This window comes from Macaca mulatta, chromosome 3 (genome assembly GCF_049350105.2).
Source record: "Macaca mulatta isolate MMU2019108-1 chromosome 3, T2T-MMU8v2.0, whole genome shotgun sequence".
In the NCBI taxonomy this organism is placed as follows: domain Eukaryota; kingdom Metazoa; phylum Chordata; class Mammalia; order Primates; family Cercopithecidae; genus Macaca; species Macaca mulatta.
In genome coordinates, this window is record NC_133408.1 from 102,748,687 (window position 1) to 102,765,934 (window position 17,248).

Here is a 17,248-nt window from a genome sequence, read left to right on the forward strand (position 1 = left end):
CTATTGAATACTTACAATGCGTGGGGCCCTGGCCCTGTATTCTACGCACAATTGCTTGTTTAATCCTCACTGCAGCCCTATAAGGAAAGTACCTCTTTTTGGCCATTTTGTTGATAAGGAAAATGAGTCTCAGAGTGACTTACTCAGGGTCACACAGCTAGTTAGTGCCAGAGCTAGATTTGAACCCAAATCTGGCTGACTGTAAGTCTTTGCTCACAAGCACTGAACTCAGTCCACAAGGCATTCATAACTTGCCAACAGGGACACAGCAGGCGATACAGGACTCTGAGTTCCTGCCTCCTGCTTCGGGATCCTTTCCCCTGCCCATACTTAGCTCAGCTGAGTCCCTTGGAGTGGGTGATTTCCAACTGTTCTCGTCCCACCCACCTGCTCTTCCACCCCCTCTGCCCAGACGTGGACAGCTTCCTTTCTGTGTGCACTAATGAGCTCTCTAAGCCCAGGCCGTGCCCTGGGGTGCCAGACGTTAGGGTCACAGTGGGAGTTAGCCAGGAACATAGGCCTCTCCTGTTTGTTTTGGGAAGGCACCAATTCTGGACCACCCAAACTGCTCCTTAGCCAGAGCTCGCTTGGGAACTCTGACATGGAGTTGGCAGCTTTCCTGGTCCTCCTGATAACTCCCCTGGGCCAAAGGCTCAAGTACCATAAGCCTCTCAAAGCCCCAAACCAGCGTACTGCTGGTGCTCAATGCATAGCCCTTGGCTGAGGATGTCCAGTTTCCTCCATTCAGACAAGAGACAGCTGCCAACCCCTGCTCCGGAAGCCCTGACTCGAAACAGTGGTGCCTGTTTCTTCCTTCCTGATCCACCTGGCTTCAGCCTCAGCCTGTACTGGTTTTCACCTGAACTGCCCACCTCCACAGCAAGGCCAGGAAGAGCTCCCAGCCTGAAGCGTCTCCACTCATTGTTACTGTTGGTGTTATTGATGTGCACAGATTGGATGGAGAATGGGAGGCTCATTGTGTGACTTTAGAATCAGAGAGTTCTGGCTCCGAATCCCAAACGTGCCACTTAGGAGCTGCAGGACCTTGGGAAAAGTCACATTTTCTCAGCATGTTGCAGTGTCTTTATCTGTGCAGTGGGGCTCATGCTACCTACCTCTCAGGGCCGGTGTGTGGATTAAAGGTGATGTTTCATGAGAGGTGTCTAGGACCAGGCTTGGCACATCAGGCCCTCCATGGATGTGACTCTCTCCTCTCCACTTATCCACACGAACAATCACTCCTCTTCTTATGGACATGTGTCCTATGGTTGAGTGGCTTCTAAAAATAAGCGGAGACCTCTGCACGCTTTCCCTGGAAGAGATAAGGGAGTGCTGGTGGCTTGGTTTCAGTGGGTTTAGTGTTGGGTGGTTGGCGGAAATGATCCAGTTACTTCTGATCCCTTCCCTGCACGGAGGCCTCCGTGGTGTGCAGGACCATTCCTCAGTCCCCAGCATGCAATGTCCACGTTCGGAGAGGTGAAAGGGAATGTTTATAACTATGCCGCCTGGTAGCTTGGGGGAGAGAGGACACCAGGACAACTTCTCTGCACAGAAAGGATAACGACCAATGCCTCCCTGTGCCTTGGAGACGCTTCCTTTGCAGGCTCACCAGAGATTTCTCCCAATTGTAGTTTCCACTACCTCCACACCCTTGCATTCTGTACTCTCTATTCTCTTTGTTTAGAACATCTTCCCTTCCAATCTTAATTTTTTTTTTTTAATTTTAGAGTTCAAGTGGTTTTTGGTTACATAGATTAATTGTATAGTGGTAAAGTCTGAGATTTTAGTGCACCCATTACCCGAGTGGTGTACATTGTACCCAATGTGTAGTTTTTAAAAATCCGCCTGTAGTCCCAGCTACTCGGGAGGCTGAGGCAGGAGAATGGTGTGAACCCGGGAGGCGGAGCTTGCAGTGAGCCGAGATCCGGCCACTGCACTCCAGCCTGGGCGACAGAGCGAGACTCCGTCTCAAAAAAAAAAAAAAAAAAAAAATTCCCTCATGGCATTTCCTGCCTTCCCTTTTCAGAGTCTCCAAAATCCATTATACCAGTCTGTCTGCCTTTGGATACCCACAGCTTAGCTCCCACTTATAAGTGAGAACATGTGGTATTTGGTTTTCCATTCCTGAGTTACTTCACTTAGAATAATTGCCTCTAGCTTTATCCAAGTTGCTGCAAAAGATATTATTTCATTCTTCTTTTTTATGGCTTAGTAGTATTCCACAGTGTATATTCCAGTCTTTATCTAAAATGTAGCCCATTAAATTACCTTCCTATCAAAGACCTTTTAAAAAGCTTATTTCCAGAGGCTAGGGTTATAAATAAGTAATGAAAAGCACTGCCTTTGAACGCCTGTCTATAAGGAATTAATCTTCCTTCCATCTCTCCTGGAGGTCACTGACAAAGAGACATGATAGAAGACAGGTGCCGGGTGCCTTGTAGGATAGTTATTTGTTTTCTTCTTTCTGTAAGATGGGAAACTCCATGAAGGCAGTGACTATATATTACCTATGTATCAACTCTTTCTGTAAGATGGTAAACTCTGTAAGATGGCAAACTCCATGAAGGCAGTGACTATATTTTACCTATGTATCAACTCCATCCGAACAAGACATTGTCCAGGCCAGGTTTTCTCAACCTCTGCACCATTGACATTTGGGGCCAATTCCTTGCTGTGGGTCGGTCCTGTGCATAGCAGGATGTATAGCAGCATCCCTGGCCTCTACTCACTAGATGCTGATACCACCCTGCCCCCTTAATTGTAGTAGCCAGAAATCACCCCTGGTTGAGAACCACTGCTTTAGGTTCTCAATACACTAAAAAATATTTTTTAATATAAAAATGTTAAATATAGATGAAAGTAGGAAAAAAAGATGATGAATTGTAGGTATCTACCACTCCTCTTTAATACGTATTAATATTTTGCCCCTCTTGTTTAATCTACCTACTATTATTTATTTCATCTACCTACATTACCTCCATCACCTATTATTTTAAAGCAAATCTCAGGCACCATATCATTTCACTCATGAATACTTAAGTATATATCTCTAAAGGATAAGGACTTTTAAAATTGCTATGATGCCATCACATCTGACAAGACTAATAATAATTCCTTAATATTATCTAATACCCAGCCCATGATCAGTGTCTCACATATCATGGATGTTTTAATAATTGGTTTGCTCAAAGGCTCAAATAAGGATGTGAAATACAATTAAATTTCTTTTAATCTATCTTTTTCATGGCACTAATTTTAATGAATAATTAATAAATATTTTTAATTACTGAACGTGAGGGGTGCCAACCAAATTTTGAGGCAAAAAAGAGGGTTTCTGAAAGTTGGCATGGAAGTTCCTTCCCTGAAGGCTGAAAAGAGACTCTCTTGTGTTGATTAGCATTTGTTTAGTTCTCTCCGAGTCACCATTGACATACCTGCCTAAAATATCATTTATTTATGAGTGAATATCTTCATTTAATTTTTACGTGTATTTTCAATGCTCAAAAATTAAATTCAACTCACTCCATAGAGAGAACAGTGCTAGGTATAACTTGGAGAAGAAGCATAATTTTTCACAGTTGTTTTCTCTACTTGGTTTTCTAATCCACAGTCAAGTAGAAATGGAAAGGCATCTCCTATTGATACTGTTTACATCGCTAATGATCAGGAAGTTCAGATAGTTAAAGCAATTGTTTGGCCAATAGTCCTTTTAATCAGTACTGTACTCATATCTAAGCATATGTTTTTAGACTTTAGATAGTGACTTTCTTTTTGTGTTTACAAAATTATTTCTATGGCAAAATCAGAGTACAATTTATTTTCCCTGCAAGAGTAACCTTGAGATGATAGCAAAAATTATATATCTATCATGTTGCATTGTTGTCTGCTTGTAGAAGCTGCAATTTGTTTTCCTCTATTGAAATGTTTGCTTTCCTTATGACATAGAGAATATTTGGAGATATATTATGTATGCATTTGCTCTATGCATATATTCTTGCCCTTGGGTAGAAATCTAGTGTCCATGGAAGAATGTGGCATTTGATTGAAAGCTGGTGAGCCTGGTAGTTTTCCAACAGTTACAGTTCACGGTTCTGCTTGAAGCAAATGCCTCCAACTGTGGACAATGTGCCTTCCTTGAGAACTTGAGACAAGTTGCTGGTTAATGTCTCTGAAACAGCCTGTTAAGACTGTTACTACAAATTAGAGTCTGGATCATTCCGAAACCCAAATAGACTTCTTTCATCTTCCAGATGGCCGTCTGATTGGGAGCTGGGCAGGATCACATTTCAGGTTGTGACTTAATGATTCAGGACAATATTTATGGTTATTACTTGACAGAGGGCAGTAAGGAAAATTAAAGCACAGCCCCATGCTTCATTTATGACAAAAACCAAATACATGGCAGGGTTGTAGATTAGAGATGGCATCTCCAAGCTCCAGGCAGAGTCCAGGCACAATTCTGAGATGACCCACTTGAACAGGTACAGCTACGTTGGCAAGTCCAGACTTCAAAACTTCGGTCAATGCATTACTTTTGAAAACAGCCAAATAATTCTCTAATAGGAGATATTGGGAAAGGTATAGCTTTGAGTGAGAGATTTCAGAGGAGACAAATAATCCAATTATGTTCTTTTCTGGTATGATGACTACGTGCAGCCGAAATATTATGCTTTGGGGCACATTTTTGACTTTATTACTACAGTTGGTAATATCAACAGGAGAAAAAATAATTGCGTCTGCCAGTTGTGGGCATTTTGTTTATGTAGTGTGTAATTTCTGCATTAACTTCTCCTTCTAAAACACGCTCTATATGATATAACATTCATCTCTTACATTACCTGGAATTTTAGGAATTCTGTAATTGGGTGCTTTGGGAAAGAAAATGGCAAACTGGGGAAGATGAGACATAGAAAGGGATAAATAAAGCTTGAGTCAGTTAATGAAAGTGTAGATTGTCTAGAAGAAAAGCCAGCAGAAAGTTTATCTTGCTCCATTAATCCTCTACTCACTCTGTGAAATGAGAATGCACATATTGTTCTGGGGCAGGAAAAAAAAAGAAAAAACTAAACCATATGCCATTAATACATTTGACCAGCTGTGACATTTTTTAAATAAGGTTTTAACTGGTTTTATTACACCAACTGTGTAATTTCAAAACGACTTCGTCATCTCTTATATCTATTACAAACAAGTACTTTGTTTAACCAAGCCAATAATAACCTTCATATGGAAGGTTGAGACTTGAGGGAACCAAATTCTCTGATTGTTTAGATAAGGGAAAAGAGATTCTTTGGCTAGAAATAGAAAAAAGAACATTATCTTGAAAAGAAATTTTAATTTATCACATGATTCCCATAATTTGGTATTTCTTTCTATTGTTTGTGGATAGTGCCATCTTGGTTCCAGCACTCACGCTCTGCTCCTGGGCTCCCAGCTTCCAAGGGGACTGCAGAGTGGAACTGTGTCAATACCACTTGGGGTGTCCTGCCCCCAGTGGGGAGCCTGCTGGGGAAAATACGGTCAAGCTGACTTCAAGAGGAGTCACTACCTCTTCTTTTTATTTTTTCTTTGACACATAATGATTGTACATGTGTATGGGGGTAGAATGTGATGTTTGACTTATGTATACATTGCGTAACGATCATGTCAGGGTAATTAGTATCTCCATCACCTCAAACATTTATCATTTCTTTGTACGACCTTTTCTTTAGGCATTGACCTTGTCAGCCCAAACTGCAAGTGGCTGCTTTTGCCAGGTGGACTGGAGAGAAGGAATGGGGAGAAATCTCCCTGCCTCCTTACATTCTGTAGTGTACAACCAACAGCCTCCTGGGTTCAAAGACAAGACTCTAGCTCCCCAAATAGTTTTCAGTTGGCGGTCTTTCTTCCTCTCAATATAGTCTTTTAAATTGTTGCTATGCAAACCCATTTTATTTCTTTCCAGACATTTGTTTGTTCCTGCCTTCTGGAGATGCTCAGGCCCTTTCATTTTGTAGGAGGGTAGATTGGATGCTCATGCATCTATTGTTTTTTTCAGTGGGTGGTGCTCAAGGTGAATGACACTGACAGCTAATGTTCATCGCCTGTCTCCTTTAGTGTAGTAAACTGGTGTAACTTGGACTGACTCCTTGGGGAACACAGAGGGCTGGTCTGCACCAGACAAGAGCATGGGCTTTAGAATGAACAGAGTTAAGTTTACATCCTGGTTCTGTTCTCTACATGATCAGAGGAAATTAAGTCTCTCAGTCTCCAGCTTTATCTGGAAAGTGGGAATAATAATTCCAGCTTCATAGGATTGTGTTAAGGATGACATGAAATTGCATGCCTGAGACAGGAAAAACAGTCCATATTTGAAAGGTTTACCCCTAATCTCTGCAAAAGGAAATCCATTTTATCAGGAATATTGCACTGTCTGTGCCTCATACTACGTAGTTGTAGCAGGAACCATAAACCCAAGGCTACAGGACCAGTGTTCCCAGATTGCCCATGCTCTGTGCTGTTACCCTCCTCCCAGTGCCTGTGTGCTCTATGCCTGCCAGTAACCCATGGCTTCCCTTTCTCTTGAATCAACAGCACATTTCTATCTTCATCACATTCCTTATGTTGTTCTTTGTTGATGGAGTCACAGAATATTGTCAAGCTGAATTTTATCTAATTTACCTTCTGGGCCAAGGCTTCCACTTTACTGCTGAAGTCCTTGAAGCCCAAGAGGTTGTGTGACTTACTAAGGGCATTAAAGCTAGCTAGTGGCAAAGCCAGGTCTTTTGATGCACTGGCCAATAGTGTTTTCATCACCTGAGACTGTTATTTAACTTCCGTGTGTGGACATGTTTCCTATTCATGCCTCCACCCCTAACACACACAGACACACACACACAGACACACACACACACACCGCCCTCAGATTTAAAATTCCTGGAAGGTATATCGACTCCCAGGCTGTCCAGCATTTTAAAGAGGTAATTGATAAATACTTGCTGAACTGACTCAGTGGTAAGGAGAAATTTCTGGACATGTCAGCAAACAAACATTTCATCAAGTAGCCTCCCTTTCAATTTTACGGATCTATTGATCTGAAAAGCAATACAGATAACATTTTCACGTGGGAAGAAGAGTTTTATCCTGAGCCAATGGCCGCTGCCTTCCGTCCCCAGGGGGCTCAGTTGTCCTTGTGAAGGTGGGAGTTGGGACATCTCGATCACTTCACAATGGGGCAAGGTTCCTTAGAATAGGAAGACCAGGAGACATTCAGTGCCTTCTCTGCACTTTGTGAGGAATAGGATCTATTTATGACAGACTAACTGTGCCCCCAACCTCAACCAGGCAGCGGCTCCTAGCCCGGTTAACTTTCAGATGTGCTAGTGAGGGACAAAGGCACAAAACCAAATGGAAAGTTTTGCACACATTCAGTGAGAGAGGTGGATGCAGTCAGCCAATTAGGGGAGACGTGAAACAGATGACTCCTGACACGGCTGGAGAAGGCGGAGGGTTTTCTAATACATATTGGATTCCGTTTTCACCAAAGGTCAGCTTTAATCAAGTTCCCAATGTAAATATAACCAATATAAACCAAGTAATGGAGGTTAAACGGCTGCTCTCGAGGTCAGCGACTCTTGGTCAAGCTGGAACATTTCACATGAAATGGACCAGTTGGAATTTACCTGGAGGGCCTCAGTGCCTGGCCATGAAACTCGAGCCCGCCCTAACCCTCTTAGCTGTTGGATGGAGTGCAGACCGACGCGGAGCATGGCAGGGTAGCTCTGCTTTCCAGCTCCGTGGCTGAAAAACAGATGCGTTGGGCCCTGGGGTTTTCTTAAACACACAGAGCTGCAGTTTCTCTGTGGCTGAGGTTATAGCGTGGGGGTGGGGGCACATGAATGTATGATGCACAGGCAGATACATCCTGCTTACTGGCTTCTCTGCGGAGGAACACCTGGTGGTCCTGGGAGGACTCCCCTCTCCTCCTAGGAGGATTCCCCTCTCCTCCTAGGTTCTGGAGGCTGAGGTCCCTGACGAGCCCTCAGGCAACCTTTCACAAGAGGTGCTATAAGATCTTGTTATAGAGATAGGGCCACTTTATCAAATGCCACACCAGCCTGGCCTGCCACACATGATCCTCATTGTATTGGCATTTTTTACTATGCCCTTTCCTTACTGCCCTTTTGCTCTCGTTTTGCCACGTGGCATCACATGTCTACATCATCATTTGTCTCTGTCTCTTCTTGTGCCTGCCACTCGGTGCTTAAAATCATTGTCCTCATCTCTCACTTTCTGCTGGCTTTAACCATAGCCTGAACTTCTCTGCTGCTTTCTATTAAACAAACTATATATATATAATATATATAAACAAACTATATATATAATATATAAACTATATAATATATAATTTGTTATAGTTATATATAGTTTGTTATATATAATATATATTATATATTATATATTTTATATATTAACGTTTTATATATTAATGTTATATATGTTATATATGTTAATGTTATATATGTTATATATAATATATATTTTATATATAATATAATATGTTATATATAATATATTATACATATTTTATAAATATATATTATATATAACAAACTATATATAAATATATAATATATAACAACCTATATATATATTTCTTATATTAACTTTTCCTTCCAAAACATGCTGTATGATATACTATACATAAAACAACAACCTATATATATGTATGTATGTCAGATAACTTTTGTTATTATATAAAAAAGAAAATTATTGCAAAAATTTCTTTTGACCTTCCAATATGCCAATTACTATGCTAACTGACTTACATACCTCATAGTATTTACTTTTCATAGCAATCCCATGAAGCAGATACTCTTTTATTATTCCTAATTTACAGATGAAGAAACTGAGGCAGAGAGAGGATAAGTAACTTGCCCAAATTCACGTGGTGGTAGAGACCGGGCTTGAACTCACATCTGACATTAGTCTGCACTCTTAACCACAACTTATATTGCTTATAGCATCACGAAGCTGGTATCTTTTCTGCATGGGTGGTTTTGAGTTCTCATAAATACACAGTTTCCCATCTACATATCTTAGCTCCTTCTTTCAAAAATGGGCTTTTAATCAGAGATGTAGAAAGAGTTTCACATATGTGCATAACAAACATATTGCCTAGCGGCGGTGTGTTAAGATAACCTTTAAGGGTATTCATTGGCTCTTCCACCCAGCCAACGCTCAGTAGGGTCTGGGAGCTTCATGACTGCCTGGCTTCATGCCTTGTTCATCAGTGAACCACACATCCAGGAGGAAAGTATGGACCCATCCCATAGCAATTGCTTTGGTGCCTCGTCTACAACACAAAGCAGCCTGGGGAGAGAAAGGCTGCTGTCTGCGAAATGCACCTCCTGTCATCTTTATGGGCATGCCAGACCATAAAACCTGGAGAGATATGACCTGAATAACCACGTTATCTCTTTCAAAGCAAAAAGGAGAGGAGGATGGAACATGGAGATTGATGTATAAAAGCGAGAGTCTAAATAATCTACATAAATTTGCGTTTGTATAGGAGCATTGTTATAAAATGTGGTCTTCATTAAAGAGAGAAGCTGGTGATATACCTTAGGAGGGCCTGACATGTGTGATTTCTGATCATCTGGCTCTCTCATCTCTTTAAAGTCAAACCCTACGGAATATTTGCCTTGTCTAAATAATGCAACAAAATCACCTGAAATGAGAGCTTCTGAGATCTATTCATGACAATATTATACGTGTGGTGTAATTTACAGGGATAAAGATGTGCGTTCACATGTGTAATTTCCAGGGGTCTTAGATGCAAAAGTTTCCTGGTGATAGGTTTTGGAAAAATCATTTAAAAGGGCATTCTGGTTTAGAACGAAATATTCTTTAATCCCAAAGGAAAATGAAACAAATAATAATTAAGAGTGACCAAAAATAATTTCCTTTATAGAAGGGGGAACAGTTGCTCTTTTTCTTTCTCAACTCATGACCAAATAAATAAAAAAGGAAAATAGTTTTTAACAACAGCATGAGGGATTTAGGTTAGAAAAATGACAAGCCTTCTTTTAAGAAGATTGTTTTGTACAGGCTGTCATCTGTTCTGGTGTAAAGTGGAGGGAAGAAAACAAAGTAGGATGGCTTGAGATCCTTCCCGAAGAAGAAACAGGAGGAAAATAGTCCCCAGCCTTGCTGAAGACATTAGAAAGCAGAGCCATACTATGGAACAGTCACTGGAGTTAAAATTAAAAGACTGAAATTCCAGACTCTGGTTTTCAATTACTAGCTGTGTGACCTTGGGTGAGTTATTTCACTGCTCTGGACTTCATTTTCCTCAACTGTAAAACTGGAGCATTGAGCTAGAAAATATCTAAGGTTATCTTTAGTTCTAATAATTTTTTGGTTCAAGGTTCCTTATGGCAAGGGATGAATATGTTATGGTTTGCCTGGGATGGTTCTGATTTGTGCCTATTGTCCTGGCATAATTATTAATAGTACACAATGTCATTCTTAAAATGTCTTGGTTTAGACCACAAATTATATAGTCATCCTACCTAGATTAGTTAATATAACAATTTTCACTTGAGATCAGCTTACATTGTTTTTCACAATACTGATATTACCCAGAAAAAACCCAGAAATATTTAGCCGAACAACTAAGCTCTTCTTCCAAGAAACAAATATTAATAATGGTAATAATGATAGCTCTTGTTTATTGAGTTGGAGTGATTTCCAAGCATTAGCTAATGTAATTCTCATTACAACCCTAGAAGTCAGATGCTACTCATTTCTCTTTTACATTTGGGAGCATTGAGCCTCAAGAGGATAAGGTAACTTGCCCAAGCCAGGATTTGAACCTAGGTCTCTCTAACTCCTGGGAACAAACATTTAAGCTTTCTACCATGCTGCTTGCAATATAGTGTATTTTACTAATACCCCTTGCACCCTCAACCCACCAAGTGCCTTAGCTGCTTTTAGCAGCCAAACTTCCTGGCTGAGAAAGCAAAGCCTTTGCAAGTTCCAAGCCGTTCTATATGACATGAAGACTTACAGATGAAAATCTTCCAAAATCACTATGACTTCATATGAGCAACGTTTTTTGCTTTCCAACAAAGATACTCAGACCCCTGGGTCATTGTGAAAGTCTTTGGAACTCTAAACTTTTTGATATTTACTGAGCGAGACCTGCCTAGAGATTATTGAGAAATTGTGATGTTAATTAAACCATGATGTTCCTGTTACCCAGCAAGCAAACGGTTGAGTGATAAAAGCGGTTCAGTGTCCTAAAGTCATTTTCAAAGCAAAAGAGGGTCTGAACAAAATAAATGATTTGAATGCAAGACATAAACAACCAAACAGGCCTGCAAACGAGACCAGTAATGAGGCATCTGGGACCTTAGTTCTGCTTCTGATGCCTTTCAGGGCGAGCCTTGATGCTTTTCAGACTTTCAAAGAAAAACAAACTGGTGACAAAAGAATAGCAGCTGTGGGCACAATAAGGAAATTAGTTGGAGCAGATTTGTAATTAAGCACTGAAAATGGATCAGTATGATCCCTCCCTGTGTACAAGTACCTTTTGCTTTTTGCCTCTTCTCAAAACCCCATTTTTAACAAAATTAACACACACTTCATCTTTAGTCAAGCATGTCCTGACCTGGGACATTAGCTAAAGACATTATTTCTTTTTCTGGAAAAAAACAAGACATTAGCTCACAAGAAGCACAGAACCCCATGAAATAAAATAACATTGACTTTGGGTTGATTTTTGTCATTTTTTAACTTTGGAAAGACAGAGCTTTCTCTACTCAAAAGATGGTATGTTTATGTTTAATGAAGGGAGAGTGAAGGATCCTGGGGCATTGTGAGGATAATTAATTTTTATTTCCTAATATAAGATGAAGATGAAAATTTTATGATCTTTATAATTGTCCTGATGTCATTCAACAATTGCATCACAGCCAAATAAAGCTTAGGCTATAAGGATATTATTATATGTTGAAAATGTTTTAGAAAATAGCAGTATTTTTGCATGGAATGAACTTTGGTGTTAAATATATTGATTATGCCTTCTAGGCTAGAGAAGCCCTCTCACCCCCAGCAAGACGAACCCTTGCAGTTTAATGTGGCATTTCATGACAGATGCCCCAGCAGGTCTTAGAGGGAGACAGACCTAGACCCTTCTTGAACTGGAAATTAGTGTGTCTCTCAGAGAAGCTGATTCCTACTTCCTGGTCCACCCTGGAGAGTAGGCCTTTCCTCTTGCTTCCTGGTTCCTATCCCCTCTTCCTGTTCTTCTGGTAAATCACTTTGAGCTTAGAGAAATGGAGGAGTGGGTAGACCCAGGTGTCCTGAATCATTAGGCACACTGGCTCCTCTGGGGGCCAACCAGACTCTGAGCTTTGACAGCAGTGAAAGGTGACAAGAAAGTAAATATCCTAGTGCCCCACTTAACCAGAGGTCAGATGTCCCCCAACCTCCGCCTTCTGGAATTCAGCTTGAGAAAGAGGAAGGAAGCAAAACAGGCTCGAAGCAGCGGAAACACCAGTCACAAATCAATGCACTTTAACTATGTCTGATTGACTTGTAATTAACACATACTCCTAACAAGCCAATATATGTAGTCTCTCAGCCCATAATGAATTAAAAGCAGAAAACTGGAGGGGGCCAAAGAAGGAGGTAAGAGAGATTGGTAGGGATAACACTGAAGGCAGTAAGAAATTATGGCCAACAGCCTGACATCAAAGGAAGAATCAGAAACAAGCCCCGAGAAAGTGGTCCCAGAATTAGCAAAATCAGCTCTCCACAGCCATATATATCGGGTCACACACATCTGGAAAGCCCTGAGGGCTCGTTGTGGTACTGAACACCATAGTTCCTGCTCTAAAAGTTGAGATAACGTGTGAGAGGGAGCCAGCTCATGCGGAGACCTCGGCCTCTTCCAACCCCCACGGTTCTCCAATCGGAGAATGTTTGAGAATCACCCAGGGAGCTTGCTGAAAATAACAAACTGGGAGATTCTGACCAAAAACATCTGTATCCTCAGCCCAGGACCTGCATTTTCACATGGCTCCACCCACTGCAGTGCTAACTCACATTCCCATTTTCGAAATCACTGCTAACTCCTTCACCAAACTGCGAAACCGCTTAGGCAGTCACTTAGTACTCGGGGCCCTGATTCTTTTATAAAACAAAAGGTCAGTCGTCTCTAAATTCCCTGACAGCCAGACCTGCTTAGAGCGTATTCTAATTTTCCAACAAACGCCCATGCAGCTGCTGAGTGATTGAGGAAGTGTTCATGAGGATAACTGACCCCTTTTCTTAAAAAGAAGGCCTAGAAAAGAGTATGTTCAGTCAGTGTCGCTAACCTTTGAGAACGGCACATCCCATCAGTAAAAATTTGGGGGTGCTCACTCTCAATAGATGTGTGTTTACTTATTTAAAATTTATGCATGTGCTATTAAATGAATATATTGTGTATATAATAAAACATACCCCAAAATAAGATAAAGATTAAATTAGATGTTCTAATCTTTTCTTCACATACACCACTTTTAAGATGACTGGAATAAATTTTAGGACAGACTCTATTCAACATCTGTTAGAATATAAACAATTTTAAGGGGACTTTTTGCTTAATTCGTCGTGGTAGTCTCAAGGCCCAGCTCACGGTCCAGGAATGTTTTTGAATGAATAAATGTCTTGGGATTTGAAGTGGCTAAACTTCAGTGATCCAGAATACTCATTTATATGGAATATCTCTTTCTTCTGTGGTAGTCAACAAATACATTGTGACTAAATATAGAAAATAAAGGGTGAGGTTGGGAAGTAGTACTCGTATTTGAGGAAACCACCTGTTAGAATTTAGGGAGTATGATCAATATTTATGAAGCTCAGATAACACTCTCTAGGGCAGGGGGATGACTCATAGTTCATGAAAAGGTAAAAGCATCAGTTGTTCTGTAACAGGTATGTATTAACTACCATATGTGTCTATGAAGGGTTTCGTGTGTGTGTTGAAGACATTCTTTAGGAGGTAGTAGGGATTTCCTTCTCCAAGGATATGCTCTGTCAGATGCAATTTATTCAACTAATTTCTTCTTTTTTTTTTTTTTTTTTGGTTTGGGAAAACCAGGTTTTTAAAAATGCACTTTAAAAATTAATATATACCACATCCTTCTTTATGCAAAAGAAGTTTAAAATTTAAAACAGTTTAAAATTCTGTTGATTATACTCAGGGTAGTTTGCAGCTTATGTCATGTGATGCGTGACTTTGCAAAGTCCTATAGCTGTACATTTTTAGTATTCTGTTTGCCAAAGTGACCAAGGCTCCATTATAGTTATCTGCCCACTAGTCATTGGCATGGCAGTCTCCGTAGTGAGTTGTAAGGATCACACTAGTCATTGCTGGGACTGTGAGAAGGAATTATCTGGGAAATAAGAGGGTAGACCTGTCTTTGAAGAAATGAAAACGGTAATGGATACCTGCTTCACTTAGTCCAGTACTTCTGAAATGTTCTGTTTTTAGGACCTCTTTACATTCTTAAAGTTGTTGATGACTTCAGAGAGCTTATGCTTATCTGGGCTATATCTATAAATATTAACTATATTAGATATTAAAAGTGAAAAATTTTCGGCCGGGCGCGGTGGCTCAAGCCTGTAATCCCAGCACTTTGGGAGGCGGAGACGGGCGGATCACGAGGTCAGGAGATAGAGACCATCCTGGCTAACACGGTGAAACCCCGTCTCTACTAAAAAATACAAAAAACTAGCCGGGCGAGGTGGCGGGCGCCTGTAGTCCCAGCTACGCGGGAGGCTGAGGCAGAATGGCGTGAACCCGGGAGGCGGAGCTTGCAGTGAGCTGAGATCCGGCCGCTGCACTCCAGCCTGGGCGACAGAGCGAGACTCCGTCTCAAAAAAAAAAAAAAGAAAAGAAAAGAAAAATTTTCGAAATATAAGCATACCCATTCCACTAGCCATCAGAACAATGAAATCTTTGTCATGTAGCCTCTAGAAAACTACAGTGAAAATTCATGAGAGAAGAGTGAAAAGAACAAATAACAGTTTGGTTTATTACGAAAATAGTTTTAACTGCATAAACCCACAGGAAGGGTCTCAGGAACCCCCAGGTGTTCCTAGACTACACTTCAGGAACCACTGACTTAGTCCATTCCAGAGGCAAAAACCTGACCCATGTCCATGCCTGGCAGAGAGTGTCAACCAAGCTGTAAAAGTGACACCTGGCTAGTGGAGGTTGAAGAACTTCATTTGGATGATGTCTGCCTTGGTGACAGCTGGTGGCCCATCAAATTATGATAAAGCACATACCACAATGTGCTGAAAGTGGAGGACACGGTATTTGTAAGAGTGACTTTTCACCTCTGGAATTTTTGGAACCTGTGACCTTCCCTTCTTGACATGACTTTTGACACAATGACCAATGTTCCTATGAATTCTTTGCTGTGGCCACCTCTGGAAATCATTAGCTTCTGGGCGTAGGTAAAGGATTCTGAAGGGTAGATGATCCAGAGCTCAGTCCTCAAGTTTCAACAGCAGGATTCTTTTAAACTGAGATCTTGACATTTCAGCAAGAACTTTCTGCTGTTGTCAGAAACAGGGTAAAATCGGTACCAGTTCCGTTGAGCAAATGTTTAACATTATATTATTTACATTTAGAGTCAATACATACACAAATACTTGTTGAATGAATAAGTGAAATATGAAGCATGTCGTCAATTGAATGTGATTAACTGTGGTCTTGGAAGGACAAATTATTTCTCAGGGCAGAATGGAGAGCCTTCTCCCCTTCTTCCAGTAAGAGGAGATGGTAGGGAGGACTCATTCCTCATAGAGACACATTAGTTATGGTGGACATGAGTCAGAGGACTGGGGGCAGAGCCGGTTATGGTGTAAAATAAAAGTATGGGGCACCTTGTTTAAAAAGCATTAAAGAAGTGCGTTAAAGGTACCAGAATAGAAAACTTTGTTTCTTTCTTCCATATTTCTTTCTCTACTCTTGTCATGATGTTATTTATTTGCTATCTGATGTCATTTTTTAGTAAAGAAAAATTACAGTTTTAAATTATTGGCACAAATTTTCCCATTTATCTTTATATTGTATAATGTCAGTTTTAAATGAAAATGTAAGAGCATGTGTGCAGAATCACTGAAAATATACAATTCGGTTTTCATAGCTTGTATGTGCATAGGTATTTGATTCTGGCCAGAACAGTGGAAACATTGCATAAAACTCCACTGTTTTTATTTCACTTCTTGAAACATGTGTATTCTACCACACTCTGGAAGCAGGTAGCTTCCATAATATGCTCACCTTGTATTCACTTGGAGTCTCACTGAACTCTCATGCCAGGTGGGCCCGCTAGAATTGCTGTGCTCATGAGGCATCACCAACAATTCATATGAATGGGACAGCAAGAAACAGTGGACACATGTACTGTGCATATCTTCTCTGCTCACATATACGTTCTGTTGTCCCATCAGACTTCGCCTACAAAGCACAAGTTCAAAGATAGAATTATTAAGAATTTCAAGACGGCAACATCTGAGAATTCACCAAGCATGGCACCCTCTCAAGCATGAGGCCCTATGGCACTGTGTGGATCACATGTCCATGAAGCTGACTCTCACCTGGGATCATGCTACTGTGTTGAGAATGGAGGCTCATCCAGACTGGTGACGCCATGCTTGGGTTATGGTGTATGCAACTCTCCCAAGAAGATGGGATATCCAGGATCCCACAGGAGAACACTTCTCCTGCAGGGCCAGGGAGGCTGGAGAGCAGAAGAGGCTAGACAGCCCTAGATGGAGCTGCATGAATATAATGATTATATTCCTTTTTCTATTGACTTTCTTACCTCATTCTTTTAAAACTTCTGTGTAGTATGCGTGTGTTTTCAGAATGCACAGAGCATATTAACAAAGCACTATAGGCATAAAATTTATAAATATATAAATATATATTGGTGACTGTGCTCAAAAATGTTTAATGAAAGGAGTACCTGAAAGACTAATTGGAGGGCCCCATCCTAGAAGACAGCATGAGGAATGGGTCAAGGAGGAAAGTAAAGGAATGAGGCGAGAAGGAGGCCCCTTTTGTTTTACTTAGTAATGGCTTCCTGAGAGTTATATGCCATTGAACTCTTCTTACAGCACTGGGAGGCAGTCTAATTATTCCCATTTTACAGATGACAGAACAGAGACCCAGAGAGTTACATAAGTTGCTGAGGGTCAC